Genomic DNA, 27,642 nt, shown 5'->3' on the forward strand with positions numbered 1-27,642 from the left:
TTAAAACATATAAATTCAAATTGACATAACAGACTATTTTAGCCGCTATGTCAGCTTCTCAGCTTATGTGAAAAAGAATGAAAGCAATGTATTTTCATATTGTCTTAATGTTTGAATGTAGTGGTGTCCAGTTAAATTTTATACTTTTGTAATTATTGGTAACCCTTCAATTTTAATTAATAGTTGAAATAATGCATTTATGAGCCGGAAATATGGTATTCATCTCTGAAGATGAGGAAGGGAGATGTGAAGAAGAACGTTTGGAAAGGTGTTGTTATGACCTAACTAATCTGTCTACTGATGTAGAACCAAATAAATTATACGAAGTTTTAAAGGAAAAGAAGCAGTTCAGGATTTCAAAGTCATCTTTTAAACGACGCCTTTAAAATCAAGATATGTCGCCATTACGAAATCCAGTTCCATGCCGTTTCGGGAGGACCAAAGGGGTGTCTGAAGTTAACGATCAACAGGACGGAGGCCTCATAGATTTAACACAATTACTTAGAACAAATGGAGTTGAGGATATGTACAAATGTTGTACTGATGTTAGTCGACAATTTCCAGTTTTATTGATAGCACCTTGCAGAAAAATATAGAATGGCAAACATTTGTTATGAAAGCTGCGAAGACAGATTTTTTAATGGTAAGAAACCGAGATGAAAACCTAAGCGGTTAGAGCACAACATTGCGTTTTTAAGTAAAATCCGTCTTTGTAAAGAAGTGCACTGTTCTACAACAAAACTCTCCAAAGACGAATGATGTCGAACGGGTTCAAAGAATGTATAGAAAAAGGATATAACGCCATTTTGTTTTCAAAGAAATCTTAGATATATACAGATGCTCTTTCACATGTGAGTTATAACAAATTATAACTAAATACTACAACAGTCTTTAAACTGTGTGACACCGATTTAAGTCACAGCATGAAATGATTTAAGTGTTTGGGGATTTTTCTATTTCAAAACATCGACAAAGGAAAACACGAGAGCCACACAAAATAGACCTTTTCACATTCAAAATCATGTACCTAGTTACGGCTGTCATGGTTACAGCATCCGTTCAGGCGTTCCTTCAACAGCAGTAGACATCATAAGTCTTTTAAAATTTCGAACGAATTAAAAACACTTAATCGGATGTTATATATCAATTATTACCTTGTCAAATCTAGTATACGATAGTTTCTTTTTGTCAATTAAGAAATACTGAATTAACGTGGTGTGCTTTTTACAGGTTTGAAGTCATAGGAATACGGGTTTATTCGTGAGAATGTTTATTTTTTAGCAAAGCATACATACTTCGATAAAATTTGCATGAAGTTTACTAGCATTGACAAAGAATGTACTTTCTACCATTTCTATTAAGGAAAGCTTTATGATGTTTTATTGAATATCAAAACTATTTCCGCATATTTGAATTATCAACGTTGTATAAAGTCATTATTACAATCTGTCAGATGAACTTTAGCATGGCTAAAAGGTATGTAGAAAATGTATTTTTTAAGCAAGAAAAGGAAAAACAAATATTGCCAACATATTTGAGCCTATATATCCAGCTACTTACAAAAAGCATTACTTATTCACATGGTATATCTCCTTTGCGACACGAATCAGCAAAGTTCAAGGAGACCGCTCATTATTAGCATATTAGCAACCCAAGCGAACAACACAAAATCACAACTCCGATAATTGTGGTCGATTTGGAAGATTTGCGCTCGTTGCCTGCACATATTTTTTTTTCTGATGGTAACTGATAAAAAAAAAATTTGGAACTGTCAGCTCATTGACTAGTTCTATTGTGTTTTATCCTGAAGTTCTTCAGAAGTTTTTGCGCCATTACGATTCGGTGGACATTCTTTGTTGCAAACTGACGTTGTTTGGGAGGACAGTGCAGGCATGGCTGCAACAAGGCACAATGTATGGATGCTTGCGTGATTTTTTCGTCGCCTCTGCAACTTCAGACGCAGACTTTGTGACAACTAACTGAACATTATCTGTAGTGGAACCATCTTTGCTGTTCAACTCTGTCCTCAAACTCCTGGGTTTCGGTTTGTGACGACGACATTTGCATATTATTCAGATGTGATAAAGGAGGGTGGCCGGTTTCAAAAGAGTCGGTGAAATATTTGTTTTTGATGAAATATGGGGAAAAGCACTATCGTGTAACGCATCGCAATCAATCGCATTAGTAAGTATATTACTATTAGAGGTATCGCAGAGATTAGAGACGCAACGTTTTGTTTTCAAGTCGAGTTACACCATAGTGACTAACGTAAGGGACCACCAAGAAAACACTCAAAAACAGGATTAGTAACTCTTCACAACTTTTATTCCAATCGAATTACGATAGATTTGTAAGTATAAACATTTATCGGAAAACAAAGGCAGCTATGTAAGCTAGCCAACAATGCAGAGTCGTTTATATAAGTTCTTTAGTATTTCATTTTCAATATTTGCTGATTTTTGTGTCATTTTAATCTAAAAAAATTGATATAGTTTCAAAACTTTACGCATCCCTTCTCTACATATTTTCTTGCCATTCCGTAGGGGACTTAATTACAAGTGCCATTTCGATGTGTACCTGAATACTAGCTATGCGTGTAATATGGATATAAAACGATTCCTTTTAAAAGACCGCGAAACCAAAGGTACAGCTGAGAAAAATAAATACCATAATACGTGGAGAAAGGAAAATTGAAATCTTGGTAACATTTCTTGGTGCACATGTCAGACAAAGTATCGGACTGTATTCTGTCACCATCTTCATGCCAAAAAAGGGTTGTCTCCAAAGAAAAGCTGGCATTTAGGTTGAATATAGAGCTCATAGAAATCAGCAACCCAGCAGTTAAACTAACCATCTAACATCTTTGTTAAACATAACGACTGGCACATGGTGGAGTTTCTAGCCGGCAGCTTCCTGATAAGACTCTCTGATCACGCAGCGGGGACATACTGACGGTCTAGGTCAAAAGAACAAGGACCTGTAAATGAAATAAGTAAACATGGTTAAAGCTTGGTTGGAATCTTTCTCAATTAATAAACCTTTGGAGAAGGACAAAATATGTTAATTTCATTCAGCAGTACCCTACAAGTTACAAAATAGTTTTGGCAAGCTGAATAAATCTAATTATTACTTTTCCTTATTGTTTATCAGAGCTTTATGTGAAAGTCTGAGATCGACGTACATGGCCCTAATATCTTTAGACAGTAGGATCCCAGCATGGCGGAAACGTTGTTCGAAGCTACGAAAGCCTTTGATCTAAAGTACGAATGTTAAAAATGGTTCACCTCAGCTGTAGCAAAGTACTATACATTCTGTATCTTTACAGAAAACAATCTAATTGACATAATTTGTTATAATTGCCGAAATTTCGAATACTGCATACTAAGCCATTTTGTTTTTCTCATGTTTTGTTCCATGTCACTGAAGTTAATGCACTCCAAGTGCCAGCTGTCTTCGGCATTTATGAGCTCTGCAGCAAATCTTTACGCCCAGAACGTACTGAAACACGTGGTTGCAAACCAGAATATAGACGAGTATACGACTAATTGACACTGTTGATGCACGAACACTACGAACGGCCTAATGAAATGCTAGACTGGTTTCAGAATGGAGTATACCATCAACTGTAATATGAAATACTATACTGGTTTCAGAATGAAATATACAATAAACTGCAATATGAAATTCTAGACTGGTTTCATAATGGAATATGCAGTCAACTGTAATATGAAATGCTGAACATACTTTTGTAATTGTAAACCATTCAGTTATATCTACCGACTTGAAAATGGTGAGCAATTAGTCTCTTTCTGTCCAGCACTGAATGAAACCAAAGACTATAAAATGATAGGCAATGACCTTTTGTCATTTTCCTGATGGCTGGGGTCTGTATGAGTTAATTAGGACAAACAATAAGAGTTTTTACTTTACTTAGAGAAGTATTTAAATATATATGTGTGGCAGTCTGGTACCAAAGTTTTCAAGCATCCGTAATTTGAAATAATTTTTGACGCTTCTGTTAACAAAAACATTAATATTATTTTTGTTTAGATTGGTTGTCTATATTGATTGTCAAAACCGCCATGCAAGTCGATGCCTGTTTCCTGATCAGGAAACAATATTTACCTAGGGATATTTAAAATTCTATACAGATTCGAAACTCATTCTGCAGCAACTCCTTCCCATTAAAATACTTTAGAATCTTATATGAGAGCTTCGAAATCCTTTGTTCCTTGAACTGGACAAATATGTTCTCCAAAGGCCTCTTACAAAACCATATCCTCTCCTTGTTCATCGTACAGGATGGTGTCTGCAGCGACAAACACATTGCACAATTGTCAATGTTTGCCATCTTTGTTTATTCTTCAAGTAATATGTGGAAGACACCAAGGCTTTTTTTTATCCCCCTACTGAAACAGGATTCAAAAGTGATTTATGTTATTACATGTAACGCACAAAGACTGTTGCAGATGCAAATGGAAAAGGTTTATGCAAGTTGCAATTTGCTTGCACATGAAGAAATAGTATTCAGTGGCTATATGATGAAATCAAATTCTTACGGTTACTTAACTGAAACAATGCTCTTAACTCAAAGTGGTCTCAAAGCCACGCGTGGTCGCACAAGTGCAGTCAGTGCCCGCTTCGATATATTTACGTCTCTCTCTCTCTCTCTCTCTCTCTCTCTCTCTCTTTAGATCACAGAATAACAGGAAGCAACCAAGGTTTCATTTATTTATACTATGTAGTACCGCGGGTACAGTGTGTTCATATAGTTACCATGATTTTGATATTTCTTCTCCTTTTTAGACATGTGACGTCACATTTTCACTTTCAGTGTCGTTATATCCCCTTTTCAACAGCGTTAGTTCACGTACTTAGCATCAAATAGTCATTTATATAATTCTCAGAGCCTTTGAATTTGTTTTTCTTCTTGACCTATTTGTTACACATAGGCGTGGATTCAAAGATAATCTGGGACACGTTTAATTTATCACATAACTGACCAACACTGAAGTCTTATATATATATATATATATATATATATATATATATATATATATATATATATATATATATATATATATATATATATATATATATGTTCACCTTGAGCTCTAAACAAATGGACTAAATCTGCTTTAGGTGCCTTCATATTTTGCCATCATTGTTGACAGGGAAAACAATGTTAACGATGAACGACATTGGTGGAGGAATATCATTTACCTGCTGTCGATATAAATACACAGGCAAGTTTTGAGCGTTGGTTGCTACATTATTTCAATTGTCATAGAGATATTGGTCTTTCAAGTTATATTCCTGGTTTGTCTGAGCCCAGATATACATTCTAGTGATATGAAAGTTAAGTATTTTAACTAAAATTAAGACATATTGGTATTTGTGCCATTGGGTCTGCATCAGAAATATACATTCAGGGGCTATAAAAGTAAGTAACTAACCAGTCTTAAGACATGTCACATACTGAGTTTTTAAAGGACGATATGCTATGTTTATTCTCCATTAGCCTGTCAGTTATCTTAATTAGATTACTGAATAATATCAGAGTGTTTCCGATGACTAAAATTCTTATGATGGCTGACATATACTAGTATCCTTTAATCTCTTTTGCTGCAGTGGGAAATGTGGTTGAGCATTTTGTTTTCAATTCTTGTAGATCTTCCCCAATTTTGAATTCAATGGCAAGCACTAGAACACATCCGAGACCAAATTCACATAAAGGTACAGTGAACTGGTTCGGGTGAAATGATGTAGCAAGAATTAATAAATTGTACAAGGTATACTTGGACCTGTCAGTGTATAAGGTAGGGCAAATATTTGATTTATCGCATGTGTTGGTAAAATCTACCTGTGCAATAAAACTTTACACTTGAGAGGATAAGGTGGGCGTTGAAAGGTGGTCTTGAAAAACCATTTGACTCAATGAGAATAGAATGATCTTTCTAAAATTAATCAACGTCTACTAGAATAAAACAGAGACTACAATAAAGCTGTGACATGCAGTGCGACGAGTATCTATTATATCTATAGCATAAATATCGTTAGACTGGACCAGGGTATCTAGCAATACAACATCTCCACAAAGGTTTCCGAAATATAATCCGAAAACCGCCTAAAACTACATGATGTATATTTTCTTAACTTTTGTTTTAAACAAGTATTTATACCAATGAACTGAACGTGGCTGCATTACTGGCAAAGCACAGGCAGGGTTTAGGCTTGGATATTCCGCTACTGATAACATATTCACTGTACAGTCTTTCATACAGGAATACATATCAAAAAGGTACGAAGGTTTAACTGTTTGTGCGTAGATCTTCCTAAAGTGTTTGAAAAGATTGAACGCGATAAATTGTGGATACTTATTGCCTCAAAAGTTATTAATGGAAAATTTGCATCCATTGTAAATTCAATGTACTCTCATTTGCGCTTATGTGTAAAGTTGAGTGAAGGCTTAACCCAATACGTTGACTGTATGCTGGGGAACAGACATGATTGTGTTTTGAGTCCACTGTTATTGTTTGTGTTTGTTAACGATTTGATTCCTTTACTGATGATGGAAAGTTAGAAAAAACTATTTATATTTCAGAAAATGTTTTCGATCTTTAAGCACTCTTATTTGCTGATGATGTAGACAATTACTGCGATACAGCAATAACATTGCAATAACATATACACATAATGAAACGTATTTGTAATAACAATGGAATAGTAGTTAACTTAGATAAGACAAAAAAATTGAGTTTCGCATTTGATAACCTTTAAGGAATAATGAAAAATGGTTCTTAAATGTGGCAAAAATTGGACAGTTTAATTTTATAAGTATATGGGTCTTGTGTTTCCATCCAAATTATCCTTGACGAAAGCTAAAGAAACCTTATTAGCCCAGAGTATCATAACAGTTGCGCTTTTTCTTATTACCCGTGAAATTCGGGTATTTTTAGTTGTCTAGATGCCTTGAAAATGTTTGATATTATGGTAAAACTCATAGAAATGTATGGTTGTAAAATTTGGGAGCATGCCTATTCAGAACGAATTGAAAGTGTTTAAAGCAGTTTCTACAAGCAATATATATATATATATATATATATATATATATATATATATATATATATATATATATATATATATATATATATATATCTCACGTCGTTGCAAACATGAATGTTGTCCTTGGAGTATGTGGCAGACTAGCGTTGTGGGTTACATATTATTCTAGTTGTGTTAAATATGGTGTAAATTTTAAAATATGGATACGCGATATCCCTCAGAATGTTACAAAATGCTGAAGTAAATTAAACTATAACGTATTGTTTATATACCACCTGCTGCATTTACAAGAAAATACATCGACTGTTTAATATAGACACAAAATGTGTATGTACGCTTCAGGTGATAGATTTCGTCATTATATATATATATATATATATATATATATATATATATATATATATATATATATATATATATAGTTGTACCATGGGTCGTGGGTAGATTACTAATTAAAAGTCTTGCATCTTGAGTCTTGAAGAACTATATGCTTGGTCTTCACTATTTAGAAATTGAAAGGTACAGAGTTTTCAAAGTTTTTGTGTTTTTATGAATTTATTTTAGGAATTTGTATCGTATCTCCTACAGCAGCGCTTTCCATATATCATCCTTAATCTTTACGTAGGCGTGGAAAGCATTCAGACGATGCATGATGTGGGTGTGTGAAGGGTGAATGCATTACATTCTTAAATATGGCTCTTTCTTAGGCTATGAACCCGATATATGTTTATTATTTGTCGTGAGATACATTTATTCGCATTTCGTCGTTTCATTGTCTAGAAAGCAATAAGGGTAGTTGTGTAAGATGGCTAACATTATCAAAACATGAATACATTGCTTAGTGGTTAATAATAATAGTTATTAAAAAAAAATATAAAAATCGTATGAATGAACCCCAACGTCATCACAAAGGAAGCACCAAATTATCTCATGAAGTCCTTCTGTAAAGTTTTAATACTGGTACAAGCAACATTCATAACAAAATCTCTTCCCAGATTTGAAGTATTTCAAAATGGAATACACGTAGCTAAAACATTCATCACGTGACCGATAATTCACTGAAAAATATTCGATGATTGCCTAGTGAAACGTTTAGAACGAAGTACTAGACCTTGTCCAGTAAATTTGGCTGTGTGAACAACTTTAGCCTGCTGAAGCACTGTCTTAATTGTATAATGTATATTACAATCAAAGCAATGGAATTACAGATGTGACATATTTTTGGAAGACACATGCATTTAAAAAAGAAGCTCAAACTGAAGATGACTGCAATAACCAAACGTTTATCAGATAGAAGTGATATGAAAATGATGGTATAAACAATGATGATATAAATATTTGATTCTTTCTCGCGATAAAGGTTTGGTTTCCTCATTTTTTAAAAATTGTTCTTTGTCACACGTGTAAGCATTAACTGCCTGAAACGTTGAATACAGTTGATAGATCCAAATGTTGGACGAATTTCCTTTCTAACCTAAAAGATCATTACTGTCGTAAACAGTTGATACAAGAAGTTTATTTTCACAAGTATCAGGTATGCATGAGCTTGCATTCATTTGTCCGAAGAAAGCTAAATTTAACCTAACTCTCGATGCACATTACTTCGATTATAGAATAACATTGGCACTAATATTTAATTTTGTTTGGCTGCTCTTTCATCCTGAGGTAAAGAGTGCTTAAGAAATGAAAATTGTAATAGATTTGTAAAATAACATTGACATAAGTGCAAATCCGATCCCGGTGTTTTTCTATCAAAGCTATGACACTTTTGATAAAAAAAGAGATTTTTGTCAGAGCTACAGAAAGTAGAAATGCTAAACAAAGCATCTCTAGTTTCATCAACCGTTTGGTCATTTTACTCTAAAAAAAGAGTTTATCGTTTCCTAAGATTTTCCAGCCAGAATAACTAAACGTTTTTCAAAGCAATTGACAGAAATGGCTGCATTAACTTTTAATTCATAATAGCTGTTAAATGCTGAGAAAATGAAATTAATAAAATATGTGTTAAGTTTTAATTGAGGATAAATATCGAGAAAATTATGAGTACTTTCCTCAATTAAGACTTTACAAATATTTTATTAATACATCCCCGCAAACAACATCCAAAACAAACACACACAAAATTATGAAAAATGGGGCATTTTATAAGAATATTTAAATATTATGATCGAGTTCTGTTTCGTATTTACCTTTTTACCCTCATGTATCCACGTTCATAGCTTACCACTGACATATTGATGTTTTGCCTTGGCCAAAATCGAAACTCTGCTATTAAAAAAATATTTTTCTGGTAAATTAATTGGTACAGAGTACGAAGTATATACTATGTACTGTAAACAAGATGAACAATAGTTAAATCGGGTCATAGAATTAATTAAAGCAAATTTTCGGCCCTCTGAATGATCGATCATAACTGGTTAGGAACAGCACAACTATGATCGATCTGCAAAAGACGTGTACAAACATATACCATTTCTCACAAAAGCACCATTGTGCTTGTCCTCTAAAATAGGCACCTAATGGGAATCGTTTGAAAGAAAACGAGCTCAATGTTTGCATGTGATATACTCGATCAAGCAAGCTTTTATCCACACTCCCGTTTCGTAACGATTCACACCTAGATGGTGATCGTATTCGTTATCAGTACATCGCTGACTGACATATATAACAATTACGAAGTGCTCAAGGTAATAACTTGATCAAGACAGCAGTAATACGAACTATGAATACTGATGAGTTCCGCATGCAACTAAATGAAATCAGTCGTAAAAGCAAATAGCACGGCGGAAACCACTAGAAAAGCATCTAATTTGCATACCACCTGAAGCAGTAGTACATCAAAAGGCTCGAATGTCAATCCTCAAATTATATAGAAGATTTATTAGAGTAAGTACAAACTATATTACTGGAAATTTAAAGTAGTTACAAATATGACAAATCGCCTGATGCTTAACGAGCAATATTTACAGTATATAGATTCATTATTTACTTCCTTAAGACACAAGGTCTCTTACAGTGTTAAAACTCATTGCACAATACTAAAGAAATTAACATGAAATTGACTGAAGTATTCGTTGATTTATTTGAAGAATACTTACATTTTGTTTGTTTAGAAAGTGTCTACACCACTTCCAACTACCCTCTCTCCAGTCGACCTTCCGGACTTGTTTGCAAATTTTTTCCGTGACAAAGTACAGACAATTAGAGATGACACCACAATTTCAATTGACTTGTCGTCACCATACATTTGGGATACAGAATTTGAGCGGCAACCATTAGCAGCATTTGAACCTGTCTCTATGGATTTCGTACGTACAATCGTGATGAAGAGTGCACCAAAGTCATGTGAACTTGATCCAATTCCACATCACTGCTGCTTGAGTGCTTAGATCCAGTATTGCCTTCACTAACTGATGTTATCAATAACTCTCTCTCAACCGGGGAATTCCCATCATTTTTCAAAACTGCCATTGTAAAGCCTGCTGAAGAAACCAACACTAGACCATAACGATTTAAAGAACTGCCGCCCAGTTTCTAATCTCCCAATCCTTTCAAAAATCTTAGAAAAGGTTGTTCTATCCCAGCTTGTATCTCATCTGAATTCAAACAGTCTTTTTAGCAATGTACAATCTGCATATCGCCCTTGCCACAGTACTGAAACTACTCTTCTAAAAGTAGTTAATGACATTCTCTCTGCTTTGGATTGCGAAAAGATTACAGTCCTCACCCTCCTTGATTTGTCTGCAGCATTCGACACAATAGACCATGATATATTACTTGTCCGTCTCCAGCATGTATTTGGCATTCATGATACAGCCTTACTGTGGTTCAAGTCCTACATGGTCAACAGGACACAAATTGTATCTGCAAATGGAATACATTCCAGCCCAGGTGAGCTATGTTGTGGTGTTCCACAGGAGTCCGTTCTTGGACCTGTTCTCTTCATTCTATAAACTCACCCGCTCTCAAGTGTCATAGATCATCATCCAGTGTCTCACCAATTATACTCTGATGACACCCACATATACAAACATGTCATGAACATATGCAAGGCTGCATATCTTGAGCTGAGACGCATCAGAACCCATTTGCAAATATCTTTCAGTTGATGCCACTAAAGCACTTGTATTTTCATTAGTACTTTCAAGAATGGACTATTGTAACTCAATTCTGTCTGGTTAATCTCAATATCTACTCCAGAAACTTCATAAAGTTCAAAACACAGCTGCTCGGATCATACTTAGAGTACCACGATCAGAGAACACCTCTCCGCTGCTCTATACCCTACACTGGCTATCCATTCGATCTAGAATCAAACACAAAATTTGTTCTCTGTGTTACGTTTCACTGACCGGATCCAGTCCAACATACCTATCCGACCTCACATTGAGCACATTTTCCACAAGTAACTGTTACATTAGTTGTACATTTAGAGGCCGGTAAATCCAGAAAGGTATTTTCTAACGATATTCGTCTATGTTCTTGCTTTAAAGTTCTTATGGTTAAACTATACATGACAATATTTAGTAAGGGTTATTATCAATTTTAATTTACAGTTTATCTTATTTCTGCATCGCAATAAGCATTAAAGAGTGATACCTACAACTTTTGAATGAGGCGAGGATGTTTTTCCTTTCCTCCGAATCTTCTGTTACAAGATTACCAACATTTGCCTTGCACATCTCCTGTGCCGCGTTCCACGTCTTTTTGTACATATGTAGGGACAGAGTCACTATCTTGCTCGTCAGAGAACCGCTGACAGCTAGATAAAGTAATACAGAAAGGAAGATCTCATCTATTTTTTTTCTCTCTCTCTCTCTTGTCCGCAAGATTGGCATATTTTTTACATATCTTTGTCATTTGTGCTGCTGTCGTGGTCATCCATGTCAAAGCCTTCGTTGGCGTGAAGAAAATGAAACTTTTCAGTTCAACGTCCTGGCCCATGACCTTTCTACAAACGACAGCAGGAGAATGTTAAGATTGTATTGTACGTTTAACCTGTCTAGTGCTGCTATGAAAATTGATGTTCACAAACCTTTAAGTTACTGTGACCTTCTTTTTATGATAGAGGAACAATGTCAAATTTTTTCAACATGATCAGTTGAAGTAATTGGCGTATGCGGAATATCGAATAAACATTCTTATTATTTTAAATCCACTACATAAATGCCAGAACTTTAAAAGTAAAAAAACTTAAATATTCAAGAGTTCATATTTTTGTGTCAATATAAAAAGGAAAATTACTAGAACAGCTACACTCTGAATTGGTTTGGTCTAACATTGTTACTCATGATAAGTAAAAGGCCAAAGCTACATCGTTTTGAATTCAACAGTTTCAGAGTTTAAATATTTTGTTTAACATGAATCAACCATGTCGCAATCAAAACAGCATCTGCATTTGCAGTTTTTAGATGGGGAAAAAGTATTTAATTTCAAAATATCACACAAAATGTACTTATTTTAATATGAAATATTTATCATGTAACGCTTGTTAAATATTAAGTACAACGAATACTTATTTTAATATGAACTATTTATCATGTAATGCTTGGTAAATATTAAGTACAACAAATAAATAAAAATAACGGATTTATCGAACTGAGCAGCAAAAACCACGATAGCAATATGGAATGCATTTGATTTGAGTAAATATATAAATTTTTGTTCGGTCTTAAGGTCACATACATTTTGACATTAATTCAACAACAACATAGATATTCCTTGTGATGAACAAACGCATGTGGAGTAGTATACTAGTTAAATGTTCTAGATCAACTATATTGATTAAAAACCTTGTCGAAAATCTCAAATAAATAATACTATTGAATGATTGAAAAACGTTCACAATTATTGAATTTTGAAGAATTTTTGGGTTCTGAATGTTCTTTTGAATAGCGTCTTAACTTGATTATAAAATCAAAGACATTTATCAAGAATAAAGTATTGACCTTTATATTTTGCGCCGCTTCAACTGAATGACCAAAATATCATTTAAAATAAATTTACTATACTGAAACTCAATTCATCTCAGACCTGCCAAGAAACATTTTGGATAACCCCACTTTGAAGATGACGGCTCTGTAAAAAACAAATACACAGTGTGATAAGAAATTGTGGAAAAATATAACGAACTGAGCAGTGAGGATATAATCATCTTGTTGTACGATCTTCCACTGATATTTGAAGGGCAATAATATACCAGACTGAATCAAATCAGCTTAAAAATATCATAATTCTTTACAGATGCGAACATTATTGTGTGAATGTAAAATACATGTACCCGATTAGTATGCACTCTAAAAGAAACAAACTGTAATGCAGATCAAAAACACTTTTAGTTGAGATGAAGGAATAAAAATCACAACAAAACCTGAATGTATACATCTAATTGGAAAACGATATACTTGGTCAATAACGGACCGAAAAATAATGCTATACACCCATTGTTGTTATTTGCACGAACATGATTATAGAGAAGGTCATATTGAATACTGGAGGACATTATCACCTGATAATATGAATGATAAGACATAGAAGGACGAACCTACAAGATGGGCTTACTTCTTTATGCAAAGAACACCGACAAAAGATGCATGAGGGTAGTATATGAAATGAGGATTCCAGTCTCCCAGCTAGCCACGTTCCATTCGTCTCGCGTCCAGCCTGAAACCGTCATTTCACTTAGACTAGGCCAGCACATGCTGCTTTATTTTGCTGCGACCAGGTATCTAACTCCGTTGCCGAGCCCCTCGTCGGGCCTACTGCGCCCTCTGGCATGCTCTCCGTCGTTAGGCCCCTAATTCCCTGTGAGTCCAAGCCAGTACAGAGCTTATTGTGCTGCCAGTATACCCTAGCCTTCGTTGAGGCAAACACGACCAGGAAGCCAAATCTATGCTCCACATGTTAGTTGTCGCTGCGACCAAGTGTCTGTACCCTCGTTGAGCCTATAGCACCCAAGCAGCATATCCCTTTGATAAAATCATGGTGGAACCAGGAGGTCCATACCCTGGCGAAATATTTATGGAATTTGTTCGAGAGAATAAAATTATTCCAATAGAAAACAACGGGAAAATTCATAGTTTCATTAAACAAACACGTCGTTGGCCGTGTGTTAATAAGGACTTCCGTTTCAGCAAAATATATATGCTTCTCTCGCTCCAACAATGATTTCTGTAATGGAAACATAATTTCTGTAAAGTTAGGCTGCCAAGATATTCTTTGTAATCGTGGTTTGCAAGACGTGGTGTCTGCTGGTTTTAAGAACACAGACTACTCAAAACAAATGTTGTCTGTTTTTTGTTTTGCACGCTGGAAACACAACTGCTCGGCATATATTTCTAGCTTTGATGTATTTTGATCCCCGAGCTTTCTACGATGGTGTGGAAGCTTTGTGATATAATGGGTCAACGAGGTTGTGTACGCCTGACGACACAATGACCTCAGTGAGGGTAAGTACACCTGACGGCACAATGGGATGAACTAAGGTATGCACGCCTGACGACACAATGAGACAAACGAGGGTATAACGACGCCTGCCGAAAGAATGAGCTCAGTGAGGGTATGTACGATTGACGAAACAATAGGTTCGACTCGGATATGTACACGTGACGACACAACGGGATCAGCGAATGTGTCACTTTTGCTAAGCCCCAGTTCGTAAGTTGTGTATAAACTAAGGTATTATTACAATATATGGTTTGATGTCTAAACATTGCCGCAGGCTAGAGATAATCTCTTACGCACGGTTACCGTGACCAGAGCGAATACCCGACATCTTGAATCGGCACAGGTGTTGGATCGCGCGACTTCCCACCTATGTGTTGCAGTTTAGTCCTAAAATCAGAGGTACCCGCGAGGGACTGGGGCGTGTTCTAAATTCGTCTGCTCGTGGACAGTCAACGAGAAGAACATTGTCCACCACGTTTGATTGGATCGGTTCGGAGAAACCCAATTTTAATTGTGATAACAATTTCGATCCGAATGATAACTTCTAACTGACAAGCAAAAATTTAGTCTCGCCTAGGAAGATTGTTGGTGAATATAGGGTTATTCAGAGGAAGCCACTCGTAATTTGTCGCTAAAACTTAGATAGGAGATTTTAAATAAGTACAAAGCTTCGTAAAGATCAGTGAGGTAGTTGCTCGATTTTTGCAGATTATTACGGTATTGTAACTGTAATTATGTGAAGTATGCATAATTAATTAATATGATCATTTAGAATGTATAATTACCTTTGTAGTATTTAATTTACATGCGTATTTGAGATATGAACTTGAGTATTATTTAGAGAATTATGTAGATTGTTAGCTTGTGGTCAGAATTAGTTTTGTCATTCCCTAATAGGTTACTTTGTAGCAAACTAGTGCATTTATTCATGATATATGTTAGATTTTACACGTGCTTGAATTGTGAACTCGGAAAATGGTTGAAATGTGTAAGATTATTTAATATGTATGTATGGATATATTAGATCATGGATATTTGAATGTTTGTTTATTTTGTGTGAGTTGTAATGTAAAGAAATGCGTCTGATTGCTATGATATTGTTTAGTATAATGGGATTAGGAAAATGTACTGATGTGACGCAATTTAGTGATGTATATATGATAAGCAATTGATACCGTGCTTTTATTACGACGTTGTTTTACCATACAAGAACGTATGAGTATTTCGATGTGAATGAATGCGTGACCGAATAAATTGAATAGTTGTTATCAGATGATAGGCTTGGTGTAGTGTGAAATATGACGGCTACAGAAAATACTGTACCGTCCTTGTGTTTTCACATGAATTTATTTTGGGGACAGAACTTCCTGTTTAGTTAAGAACCGAGTCTCTACGACGGGAGACGGAAGTGAAACTAGCATAGCAGTCGAAGTCGACAAGTCTAGTCGGTGGAGAGAGTCGAGGAGGCGGATGAAAAGAAGTCGAGGAGAAAGTGGAGAAGTAGAAGGAGTATAGAGACGTCGAGGAGGAGAATGAATTTGGAGAAAGTCGGGAGGAAGAGTAGAAGGAATTTGAGGAATAGGAGTGACGAATACAAATGAGAAGAATACACAGATGAGTAGAATACAAGGACAGGTGGAAAGCTATCTCACACTGCTAATTAAATGATGCAAAAGGCTATCACAGGGTCGAGCGGAAGGAAAGTACTTGGGAAATTTGAAGATCTTGACTATCGAATTATTATTAAATTGTTATTCGTTGAATTTCACTATTTTGTAAATTCTATCATTTATCCGTCGGCATTGCTGACTGGGGGCTCGGCGCTTTACATCTATCTTTCACTAATTTAACTTCCAACCAAAATCGAGCCTGGGTGGGACTTTTATATTAATTTAAATATTATGTATCGTGAGCACCCCACCCCAAACATAACACACCTACCACAGTGGTGGCATAACAAGCCCGTCACGTCACAGAGGGTATGAACGCCTGACGGCACTATGGGATCAATCAGGGTATGTACGCCTGACGACTACAATGGAAGCATCTAGATTATGTACACCTGACGACACGATGGGATCAACGAGAATGTGAACGCCGGAGCTAGTCACACCTAATAGTAGGTAAAAACGAATTTGGATTTATGACAATATATTAAATCATTGTTAGTTCTAGAGACAGTGTCTTCAATGATCAACAAATTAATTCCAATCGACATATTTGAACAGTTTGGAAACTAAACTACACAATGGTAAAGTTACTTTAACCGATATCAGATACTTCACTGGAATTTTTCATTCAAGCTGGGCGTATCCCAATCTAAATTCCGTGCTAGTTTCATTATCTCAAAACATTCATTAAAAAATTACAAGAAAATAAATATCTGAAAATACAATTAGTCTTCCTAACAAATAAGCTAATTTTGCTCCAACACCTATTATTACAGGAGAACCTGCTTATCCAATTCTGATCGTACGTTGAAGGCCCAGTCATGCAGTAATCTCGTTAATGAAAACCAGACGAGACACATATAACTACAACAACTCAATTAATGGTTTCCAAAATCTCCTCAATGATAATGTTTGCCATATTAAAATATTAATTTCTTTCATATGCTATTTCATCTTCACAATGCATTTTATCATTATTATGTTTTGTTTGTTGCCACTGGTTTCAAGTACTTATCAGTTGACAATAGAAAGCATTTTTGTATGTTGCTCAGGTCCAGGAGTGTCAAAAAGAGACATGCTATATTATGATTTGACCATAGCATCATTAATAACCTTATGTGTGTGATTTTTTGCCATCTTCGACAACAGTCTATAGACGTTCAAAGTCGTGGCTGATTTAATTTCGTTTCTTAACGCTTTTATGGGATGCCATAGTAATTCAGTGGTTAGCGTGCAGGACCTCTGACCAAAAGAGCGAGAATTGGAATCCAAACATCGGGATCAGCCTAGGTCAGCTACCGTGGTGTGTCCTTTGGCAATGCACTATACTCACATTGCGTCGGCACGAAATAACATACTTGTGTTGCTGTACTGTAAAGCACCAAACCAAAACTGAATACATGAAAAATGCTTCTTCATACCATTTGTGAAATTCTGTGATTTTCACAACCATATTATCTTGATCAAGTATATTCATGTCAATGTTCTCTGTTTTCGTTATACAACTGCTGAATATATCTTTTATTTCCAACTACAAAGTCATTAGGATATGTCTTACGACATGGTCTGCAATAAGTACCATGTTTGTTTACGTCATGTTTAATATTCTCGAAATGTTGTATAGGTTTTGAAATCCATATCTCTTAATTCAACAATTGTATTTCAAAATAATTTTCATTACTCAAAGTAGCATAATAAGCCAAATTACAAATAACCATTCCTACATTCTGACATCATGGTGAATCAACATTTTAAATTTCATCGCAAACGAATGGAAAGTGAAGAAGGCAAAAAGGATGATGAATCTAAGGTTACGAAGATTCAGAAAAATGTACTTCACGAAATATGAACATTCACATAGAGTTGAACTTGTTAGACAACTTTACAAACTTTAACAGAATTTAAAAAATTCGAACCTGAACGCTCGAACAAAGAGTAAGAAGAGCCAAAATGGTCGAAGGCTGAAGTCAAGAACAAGAATAGCCCTAAAGGTCGAAGGCTGCAATCAAGAACAAGAGGAGCCCAAAAGTTCGAAGGCTGAAATAAAAAACAAGAAGAACCCAAAAAGTCGAAGACGACAAAGCACAACTTTCCACGTCTCTGTAATCGCAATGCGCAAAAGATATTATTTATGTTCACACAGAACAGTATATTAATTAATGCGTTGCTGTGTGGCAATTTGAATATTGTGATCATTATTCACAAGGTGAAGTTGTTTCTCTTTCTAAAGCTGATGAGACAAGGCTTTACAAAGTAAGCATTTGAGACCCAGAAATCTTCAGCACTAAAGAAGAACATGAGAAGGATTTGTCTGTATATAAAGCAATAACAGAAATGCTTTAATCTTCCGTATAATGAATAGCGTAGCTTTTCGAGCAGAAAAACAATATCGAGAAAAACAAAGTTTTTAATAAATATCATTTAGCATTCAGCGCTTAAATCTGTTAATGCGTGAACATTTATGGCTATTAACTAGTATAGATTTTTCTGTAAACAAATGTCGACCAAAACGAGAAACAAAACAGTTCATTGTGCAACATTGCACTCTGTTCATTGAGTAGCCTACGTTATGCTGTCTTGAATGAATCTATTGAACATCGTAAAAGGTCTGCCAAAACAGGAAAAAGACGGAGAGTGAATCAGACCAGGAACAAAATCTACAGAGTTAAAAAATAAAACGGAGATAACTATAGAGACTAACTTGTCTCTTTCATATATATAAATGAGCTACAAGACACTACGTGCTCCACTATGATGTCCTATACTGACACTGATGCTCGGTTAAAAGGATTGTTCCTCTGAGACAAGAAAGATAAACAATGTTTGTAGGAGTAGGTTGCACGCCTTTAACGAGGATGAAAATGATTTGGAGATGATATATGCAGAACACCGTAAAGATGTTAGAAAGAAATACACAGTAAATGTAGTCCACATTGCTTTGAATCAGACAGAGGTTAGCTCTGCAGCAGTTGAAGGTTCTATGGGAATAGCATCAAATGGGTTAGGTGCAGCATAAATACATGTCGGTATTGATGTTACATTGGTTTTAAGCCAATTTAGAGCAAAACTGAATAGAGTTGTTATAAAAGAACTTTGACGACGTTGCTTCAGTCAAACAATTTAATACATGATGAAATAGGAACATCTACATTCACTACGTTTAACCGTATTTATGACGCGATATGCAGAGAAGTAAGCCTGGATGAAATTAGCGAGTTGATGCCCACATACGTATAAACGAGTTGATGCCCACATACGTATAAATGAGTTGATGCCCACATACGTATAAACGAGTTGATGCCCATATACGTATAAACGAGTTGATGCCCACATACGTATAAATGAGTTGATGCCCACATACGTATAAACGAGTTGATGCCCACATACGTATAAATGAGTTGATGCCCACATACTTATAAACGAGTTGATGCCCACATACGTATAAATGAGTTGATGCCCACATACGTATAAACGAGTTAAACAAATATGTTTAAAACATTGATGCTCAAACACGCATAAAAGAGTTGATGTTCAAATATGCATCAACGAATTGATATTCAGATATCAATGAACGAGTTTGAAGATTGTTAGGATAACATGTTAAGGCACATATTATCTGTGAAAGTGAATTTCTTTGATAGATTAACGACAGTTAGAAAATTCAAAAATAACCATCTACAAGTGAGCAGTGAACGTGTGTGTATTTGTGTAGATATATTCGGGATCACTTTATATTTAGACTGAATCTCATACTATGTTTTCTCGCAATCAAATACCATTTACTCCTTAGATCTACTTTTAATGAAATGTGCAAAGTTCACCAGGTGCTCCTGTCTACCTTATCTGTTACTTACTGTTTACATTCATCTCCATTTGAACAAAGACGGAAGCGACATATATGATATACATTGATGCGGACGCCATATTTCTTCGTTTACTCTCCCAGATAATGCAAAAAATTCTTCCTCACTCATGAGATAACTTCATGTCGATGAGAGTTAACACAAGCTTCGACGCTATTCAGAACGCCGATTAATTGCATGACCAAATATTTGTCGATCTCATTGGTAACATGTAAAACTGTTTTCTGATGTTCCAGCTCGAGTTTGAATCTCGATCCCTCGAGCCCGTGTTTTGATTTGGTATGATGTCTTTGAAGACAAGATTTAGCCCTTACGATCAGCATGAAACAAGCAATCGTATTTCTCCTACCAATACCTTGATTCATCTAGTGATATAAATGTTAATTTAATTAAAGAATTAATTTTTAATCATGAATCTGATTCATATTTTAATATGTGCTCTCCAGAGTATCAATATCATAACATATATTTTTGGGGATTTAATTACAAATTGATTCTCTAAGCCAAAAATCATTTGATGTGAAACACTTGCTCATATTCGCATGATCGTATTGTAATGCATTGTCTTTTTTATTAGTATTACGGAGACTACACCAAGGTTTACATTTCTAACATGTGCTACATACAAAACTCTGAAAAGGTTATACTTAAAAGGAATGACGTTGCAAATTATTCCCCAGGTACAATCCAACGCAACTGTTTTCGTCCGAGTTCTCCTTCCTTGGTTTGACTATATATTTTTGACACCTTAAAGATGGAGAATAATAAATACAAATTGTGTAAGACGTGTGTATCCTAAAAGAAATAGGCAATTGTGACCTAGGTTTAAGAGCCATCCAGTAAAAAATAAGACAAATGTTAATATTGTAGTTTTAAACTCGTTTTAATAAAAGGTTATATTTCTATTGTTTTTACAACGAAAATGTATTGTTAACCCGTTACTTATTAATGTATTGTATTATCATCTTAAAATATCGCATCAAGTAGACATGAGACAAAATTCGTTAAAAACACGTATATACATCGGTCTTCGGTTATTAGACATGCTGATGTACGTATTGATGTTCAGCACAAACAAAATCCGATTTCTGTTCTCGGTTTGTAGTTATGGATATGTGAAGTTCCAACCAAAACAAAATGTCATCACTCTATTGAAAATGGACAGATTTTGCAGATTTGTGTGTTCTTTGTTTACTTTCTGCAAACTCTTATCACAATTTAACATTTTGACAGAAGAAGGAATATTCTACTATTACCTTTTGCAGGACATTTTATTTACTAAAATGCCAATTTATATTTGCCAAATAAATTTAATTGATATCCATTTATACCGTTTGAATCTCGATTCACCTATTGACACATTAGAATAATAATAATAATAATAATAATAATAATAATAATAACAACAACAACAACAACAGCAATAATAATAATAATAATGATAATAATAAAAATAAAACAGAACTGAAACATGTTCAAGTTAAATAACTAGCGGGCCATTTGTGTTGCCTTCCGCACGGTTATTAAGGACTCATTATTTCGTGACCGAAAAAACGAAACGTAAAATATGTTATAAATATAAATATACCTTTCTGTTAGTTAATTATAATTTTAAAAAAAATATTTGGCATTATACATAAATATGATATAGCGTATATATAAAAGCTATCAAGTCCATATAATGTAACGTCAGGAAATAGTTGTTACAATATAGTGTTTTGAGACATAAAAGACGGGTCGAGAAAAATAGCTCACTTTCCTAACTAGGTTTGTTACTTTCTGTAGACAATCCTCATATTTTGAAAATATTGGACTGATGAATACCCGTCTTTCCTGTTATTATAACTTTTATGTTCTTCAAATATGCCCTCATTCTAACTGCGATCGGTGTAAATTCGAACAAAGCACCAGCACCAGTCCAACAGCGAAGATTTCTGATTGGGATCTTGGGATCTTTGCTATCTGAATAAAAAGGTGTGTGGCATACACGGGTAAACATGGTACCTACTTTAGACTGCAACGTGACACTATGTTATTCATGCCGCAAAATTGAATTATCGACTTAATGTGTATATATATATATATATATATATATATATATATATATATATATATATATATATATATATATATATCCCACCCTGTCGCATTATCATGACACCAGGCCGACCAGTCCTAACACTAACCTCATAATGATGAGCGCCAAGTGAGGCAGCTGATAGTACCATTTATACAAGTCATTGGTATGACTCAGCCAGCGTTCGAACGCTCGACCTCCATTTTCCGAGGCGGATGCTCTTACTGCTTGGCCATCGGAGCTGTATTCGACGTAATGAAAAAGACTTTCAAAAAATGACATCTTATAATTATACCCTCATCGGGACACGTAACACAAAGTATAAATACAGAATGCTGATTTCCTAAACATGCAAACTAAACGATCTATAAGAACTTGGGGCGAGTGTGTTATTAACGGTGGCTATGAACTGACTCACTAAAACTGTTTCAGATTAAGGATCAATGACTCACCCACAGGTAGGTCGGACCTACACACATTCTGGGCAAGTTTAAAAATGAACTGCAGACGGTCATGCTTGGCTGGATGGATGTGAATGCTTCTGCGGTTTTCATTGTACGGAGGGCGTGTCAGTGCAATCGGGCTAGACATCGAGGCACTTATATAAATGTAATGTAGCAAATTCAAAACTTGCGATGTCAGTATATTATATTTCATATTAACGCAAATTTCAGTACATACTTAAATTCATGCAACGTCGAACTGTTTTTCAACGAAAAAAGATACTTGAATTTATATTACATAAAATTGTATACTTACGAGTTAGAGGAGCAATCTATTTCGTAGCCTACCTTAAAACTGAGTAGATGAAGTGCAAACAAAGGTAAACGACGTACTTTCTTTTAGTTGAGGCAAGACGGCTTGCTGGATAGAAACGGAAAACTGGATCCATTGTGATGATGTCGAGCTGGACCTTGACTTCGATGAAGAATATATCACAGCTTTAAGGACATACGGGATATAAATCGAATGTTTTACATCTGAATGTCATGACTACGGAAGCAGAACTGTTATTATTATATGCTCTTTTGTTTCTCCGTTAACTCTACATTATCACAGTCGTTCAGTATTTTACGATATTGCACACCTTCATATTGCATTTACGTGCATAAAGGAACTACTTTCTATTGTAAACAAACAATGGACGCAGACGTCAGCAATATTGATTTATAAACAACTCATGTACACTTGCGTAGCAGGCGTTTTACGTTTTGGCTGATTAAATTTGTTTCTGAATGAAGTAAGGCAGACGTTTCGTGGACTGCCACATACCAGCTGCTTCGGCACATTTCTCGTTAATTTTTTTTGATACAATGTTTATGGTTTAGGCTAGGTATACAGTAGACGCCAGAAAGGGTCCTTACATATAACATACAAGTGACAAGGTATAAACTGTCTTCTTTAGCTGATAATAAGGATGGCGAAAAAATATACTTACAGTTTACATTCTCAATTTCCTCAAAATTTACTTTCTTAGTTCTGCAAAACCGAATTACATGAGTCATGTCATAGTTCTCAATCTTGATTACACATTTCGAAATTGTACTGTAATTTCCAATAAAAGTGCAATTAAATCCTCCTTACTGAACTCAAAATGAAATAAGCATTACGTTCCATTGTGTCTTTTTGATAATTGCAATTGAAAGACTTCATATTTTTCCCACATTATGATTTCAAACATTCAATGACAGAAACAGAAACACATTTGCAGATGTCAACAAGCTTCTCCCTCGCTTCTTCAATCCGATGTATTTCATGTGGTATTGTCACATATAAATCCAGTCCATAATCACGAAATTTCGTAGAATCGTAAACAAATACCAAAATATATTCATTCCAGATCAAATGGAAAATTTGTTGCAATAAGCATTCATTCACAATATGACTCTAAATTTCAGTTTTAACTAGACGCGCCATTTTCTTTCGAAAGTTATGTCGAGCGCGCGACTAAGTTCAAATTTATCTGGGCGGAGTTATGTGCGCAGTAATAATGTTGTTGTTGTGTAATGATAAATATTCGCTTGTGTATTTAGTTTGGAATACGGCATACATTAAGTTACTTTGCTTCTTGCAGCGTATTTTGTTAATATAATTAAGCATTAGGTAGAGTACGAAAATGAGCATATAATAAAAAGGTTACTGCGTTTGTATGGGAAAATATGAACTTGTTTTGTCGGATGGATATACTTCACTACCAATTTCGTACATTTAATTACATCCGAAAAACTCGTTCATATTTTCCCATAAAAATGCAGTAACCTATACGTATTGGATGCCATTTATTAACATTTCTCTAAGACGTTTTCGAAGAAATGTGTTGGAACATGTTGAACAGGCTAAACCGGATTTTATTCAATGATTATGTAAAAGAAGAGAAAAATGGTTTTACATGTCTATTTACCTGTGACGGGAAACAAACAATTTCAATGAAGGTTTAAGTTAATATCCTTTTAAGTGAATATTTATCAGCAGCAACGTTTGGAACACAGAATGTCTATGCATTCTGTGGAATAAATAAGGAGAGATTTATAAGAGTTTTTTGTAATGTTTCCCATCAAAATCAACGAATGCTTGTATACAGTAGAAACACAATTTTTGTAAATACCTTTATCTTTAACATTTCTCATATTGCCTTGGACAGACAACACACAGCTGGATGGAATAAAAATAATAATTAAATAAGAATTATATAATAATAATTCTAATAATAATAATAATAATAATAATAATAATAAAAATACAATAATAATAATTATAATATAAATATTATTAATAATAATAAATAGTAGTAGTAGTAGTTGTTTTTGTTGTTGTTGCTGAATAATCTTTTCTTTAAGTCCTTGATAACACAACGATACCTTTAGTACAGTACTTTTACATGCCCCACAACTACATTTAACAATCGCGGGAAATTCCAAAATATTTTTATTATAGTTTTCATCCAAAATTCGTTCATTTTAAATGGCAGATATAATTGGTTGCTAATAATAAATTCTTGCTAGATATAAGGCACCCAAAATTATATCGCGTGGGTTCATATAAAGTAGAAACCTTCTTGTGTGTCTTGTCAATGAAGGCACCGTCACAAAGAAGATGCATTTCATTGTTTTCTTTATCTTTTCTGCTCTTTTATTCTCTTCTCTTTGTCAAGGCACAACGTCAATACCACACGATTTGGCAGAGTGTTTTTCTTTAATATGTGATTTTCCACATCATGTCTGCATGGCTAGTACTCACAATGGAGAACAGCCCTAAAGCCCCAACAACAATCGTTCTGTGTTATTCAGTGGCAAAGAACAAAAAAATGAACATCACAAAAACTTCCATAATAGTTTTTAAAATTTTTTTTACCACACATGAGGAATATTCTATTGATTTCATTGACTCTCTTCTTAGAAACTCCTTTTGAGGATAATGACACAAATAGGGGACCTAACGAGGGTACTGAAATTTCTTTGCTTCATTCAAATTTTTGGAGCGTCTGGGAAAGACCAAATTATTTGTAAAGTATAATTGAAGATTGTTAAAATTTTGTTTTTAATGCAACACATTTAAATTCTAGAAACCATGCGCATATGGTGTAAAAAATCTTTAAAAATGACATAAACTTCCACTGTATTTTAGACGTTTCCAATAAACAAATAAGCGAACGCCTGAAGGATTCGAACACAGGCTTTCATGACTGAACATATATATATATATATATATATATATATATATATATATATATATATATATATATATATATATATATATATATATATATATATATATATATATATATATATATATATATATATATATATATATATATATATATATATATATATATATATATATATATATATATATATATATTTATATATATATATATGGCGGTGGTGTAGATCAAACTACACTCTTACTAATATGTACGACGGTTTGAATCTATTGATATCAGTAACGTCATTAGCAAACGAAGGGCCCGATTTGGATCATTTTGGCGGTCGCTCTTTTAAACAGGGTATGACGATTTTCTGTTTGCAGCAAGACACGATTGAATGTAACGAAACATGTGCATCTTGGAGGTTTTACAACTTGAACGTTTCTTTAAGTAGTGCTTATAGCAAATTCGAACATTTTCTTTATATACAACTGATCTTTTCATCTGATTCAATTACCTCTGTGTGTGAATGCTTTCTTTTTGACAGGTTATATAAGCAATTATTTCAACTGAAAACTTGAAACCTTCATCGCATACGGTGGAGTTAACACCCAGTGAAATAGATTACCTAATATTTCTTTCGTAAAGAGAAAGCCTTCTCTATTCCGTGCAAGACAATAACTTTTCAAAAAACTGCACTCTTTAAATGTTCAAATGTGTGATTGGCATTAACTTCTTATACTATTTTCAACAATCTCCAAGTGACAAACAACCCTTATGACTACTATAACAATAGATTTGAAAATGAACCAAAACGTCAACATTTTGAAAACCAAACGGAAAAATCCAAGAAAGGAAAATTTATCACTCTAGGTATGGGAGACGAGCACAAGAAAGCAATCGATACTGCGAAATCAGTCATTTCTTCAGACGAGTTTTCAAGAAATTCTAATATGGACCTAACCTTTAAGTAGATATGTCGCAGTCCAATCTAGCTCAACAGAACGATATTAGAAAAATCTTCCAAGATGGACATATACCAATATGCAACCCGCTAAATGTTGATAGAGCTGTATCAGTACTTCCATCTGAGAAATACAGTGTCCATCATGGGTATAGATAGTGCCAAAAGGGCGATTCCAAATGGGTAATGATCGGAGAAGAAACTCCACACAAGATTGTCCAGGATGACATACCCGATCAAACTACGACAAGGAAGAGTGATAGGGAAGCAACTGTGGACGTAGCAGAAAATAAACACAACCATTAGAACCGGGAAATCCATGACTGTCTAATGTGTCCGTGTATACCGTACTTTGCGTTGATCTGTTGTATCCTCGCAGTAGTGTATAGGGATACCCTAGCGTCAAGGGGACTTTAATGTTAAACTAGGAGGGTTGTATCCTGGCGTCAAGGGAAATTTAACATGGGGCAAAGTGAGTTTGTACCTTGCCGTCAAGAGAAATTTAACATGGTGGGACTGTCTAGTGTCAAGGGAAATTGAACATGGTGGGACTGTCTAGCGTCAAGGGAAAGTGAACATGGGAAATGGATAGAATACAGACAATAGACAACAGACATTTAAAAAAAAAGAAATTAGACATGAAAGTTAATTCTTTTCGAGGCATATGATTGGCCCTGAAAAGGGCCTTTGGCTTTATGTTAACATACCATACTGTTAGCATAGAGGGTACCGCTGAGGTCTCCTTGTTTTCCTTAAACTCTGTCTCACTTCTGATCCGTAAATCAAAACCCTCTTTAAACGGCCTTGTCTTTCTACGTAGATTCTTATTTTCCACACACATGTATCCGTCATCTTGACAATAGTCCACGAGGATCGGACATACATCGGTAAGTCCGACCGAAGTAGCATTGAAG

At 34.8% G+C, this 27,642-nt stretch overlaps 1 long non-coding RNA gene across 1 annotated transcript; it reads right to left on the reverse strand.

The window, feature by feature from the left end:
* Window positions 1-2,303: 2,303 nt before the first annotated feature.
* LOC149795123 (uncharacterized) lies at window positions 2,304-23,335 on the reverse strand. Its single transcript, XR_016422260.1, has 2 exons — window positions 22,913-23,335; window positions 2,304-2,977 (listed from the first exon to the last, which is right to left on the reverse strand). It is a non-coding gene; the product is annotated as an uncharacterized LOC149795123 (long non-coding RNA).
* Between the last annotated feature and the right edge of the window lie 4,307 nt (window positions 23,336-27,642).

This window comes from Sinohyriopsis cumingii, chromosome 7 (assembly GCF_028554795.1).
Source record: "Sinohyriopsis cumingii isolate HCF-2022 chromosome 7, ASM2855479v2, whole genome shotgun sequence".
NCBI lineage: Eukaryota > Metazoa > Mollusca > Bivalvia > Unionida > Unionidae > Sinohyriopsis > Sinohyriopsis cumingii.